The sequence below is a fragment of the Medicago sativa genome, chromosome 4, assembly GCF_051527215.1.
Source record: "Medicago sativa cultivar Bolivia chromosome 4, Bolivia_mono, whole genome shotgun sequence".
NCBI classification, from domain to species: Eukaryota; Viridiplantae; Streptophyta; class Magnoliopsida; order Fabales; family Fabaceae; genus Medicago; species Medicago sativa.
This window is the reverse complement of record NC_140752.1, coordinates 19,165,792-19,168,474: the sequence shown is the minus strand read 5'-3', so window position 1 is coordinate 19,168,474 and position 2,683 is coordinate 19,165,792.

The following is a 2,683-nucleotide window of genomic DNA, read 5'->3' as shown; positions in this document are numbered from 1 at the left end:
CCCACTTCATCCTCTTCTTCATCTAATTTCTTGCATTTGAGGTTTCAATTTCATGCCAAGTTTAAAATGTAAATACTTAAAGGTTTTGTAATATTTTACCTTCATGCAATCTTAATTTCTTGGCAAAGAGGCCATAGAATGTATCTAGGGTATGATGTAAAGGACAATGGACTCTAATGATGTACACCGACACAAGCACCGACACACGCACACACATCACTATATAGCTAGAATATGCATGTTTAGATGTATGTTTAGGATTGTATGTTTAGATGAATGCCTAGGACTTCTACTTAGAAAAAACCAATTTTCCAAACAAATGTGAACAACTTCACTCAAAGCTTTTCCAAATAAACCTTGGGATCCAACATCCCATTGTATTTTCTTTTCCATTTTCTTAATCAAATTTCAATGAACTCTAATCCTACTTTGACCATATTTTGCAATTCACTAATTCAACCTCACTATTTTCCAATCTCATGCCCTTGAGGCCTCTTTCTATTCTCCAAAATTTCATTTTTCAAACTTAAAATCAACCAACAAAAACAAAAGCATTTTTTGAGAGAGAACTACGGTGGATTTGATCCCTTAAACGGGTACGTAGGCAAGGAACAAAATTCCTTCAATTCAAATAAAATAAAAATTCAAACACATTCTTCTTCCTCCAATTCTTCATTTAGTAACTTTTAGGTGTAAATAACATTTTCAAATAGCATTTAAAAAGAAAGCGCGCGCGTAGAAATTAAAGACGGTTCCTATAGGTTACTATAGTCGTTATGGGTGCCTAACACCTTCCCGTAGCGAAAACAACTCCCGGACCTCGATTCTCAAGGGTTTTGCTTACTTTTTCCCTTCCCAAGAAAAAATAAGATATCACCGGTTTAAAAGGTTCAAACGTAATCAATGTTTGACACCCGAAAACCAAGATAAAACATCATCTTCCATCCTTTTGCCAAGATTGTATTTGTAGTGTTGTAGAAGTGACTCAAAATTGGAGTTTGGAGTGCAAAATCATGTTTGCTGGAAGACCCAAAATCGGCGCCCGATTTCTGGAGTTCGGGGCCCAATTTTGGCTGCCTTTGGGAGGCTTCTTGTTCTGGAAAAATCGGCGCCCGATTTTGCGTAACAGTTTTTTTTCAGAAACATATTTTTGGGCTAGATTTGTTACAATTTTATGGGAGTTACTTTTACTATAAATATAGACATTGTATCAGTGTAAACCTGGAGATAGAGGCGGCTGAAACAAGGGTTTAGAAAGGCAACAACAAAACTAGGGTTTGTGTAGAGTTTGTCTCTTTGGAACAAACACTAGGGTTTGAGGGTTGATTCACCTTGGGAAACACTATTAGGATTGAAACTTTGGGTAGAATTAGGTGTAACACCCCGTTTTCCCAACATAAAAATTTCATTTAAAATCAGAGTATTTAATTCATAACGGAATGTCACACACTACTTTAACATCTCAAAACAGATAATAATAATTATCCTTCAAATTCAACATCATGAAAAATCTTAAACTGTTGCAGCGGAAAATAGTTCAACATTTAAAAGTCTTGGCACGCAGGCCTTATTGAAAATCTCATAAATTAGTTCATAAAAGAGACACGTAAGGAATAGAAGTAAAAGCAAGCCCCCATCCCGTTACGTATCAGAGCACCTAGACACCAACTGAGAGTCCACTCAAGAACGCCTCTAATCTTTATTACCTGCACATTACCCACGGTCGAGGCAACATATACGCAGAAGGGGTGAGATTTCATAATCAATACATTAAGCATATAATCCAATAAAATGCATTTAACAACAACTTGACAACACAACTCATCTTAGACCATGCAACTCTATCAACTCAACAACAACTTGACAACTTAAACATCATGAAACTTCTTGATATGCAAATGCATGTGGTACCAATCAACAACAAAATGAGCATAATAGGCTCTTCAACGTGTGAGCACAAAGGCTGCCGGGCCTAAAGCCCCCAACTTTAATGAGCACAAAGGCTGCCGGGCCTAAAGCCCCCAACTTTAATGAGTATGCAATGAACATCAACTTCCAACAACTTAGACAACAACATAAACAACTCATACGACTCATAATCATGGACAACTTCTTAAACTCTTGCAACATAGACCGACTCATGCAATTTCAAGACTTTAAAGGTCAGCAGCAATGAACAGCAACAAATTTACAACATATAACAGTGTTGGAATATCTCAACATCATTTAAGGAATGGATTACATCAACATAAATATCATGAAACATCATAACATTATTCATGCAACATTACTAATCATTTCAGTCATATAAACAGACTTCTGTAACATCTGGAAACATCCTAAACCTTCCTCATTCTTACTTCTAAGGTCAGCTCAAGACTATACGTGCGAAAGGATCGCATCGGGACAATTTTGGGCAACTGACAGCCTAACTCGCAGTGGCGAGTGATTCTACTCGCAGTGGCGAGCTCAAAGGTTTGGCTCGCAGTTGCGAGCGATGTTACTCGCAGTTGCGAGTGTCTCGGGGTAGCTCGCAGTTGCGAGTGTTCTTGCTCGCAGGTGCGAGCGATGAATGTCAGTACGGCCAGAAACCTAAAAATTCCAACTTTTCACTTAATCTCCTAATTCTAACCTCAATTCAACATCTAATTATCATCTTATGGTATATCTAAGTTCTGTACAC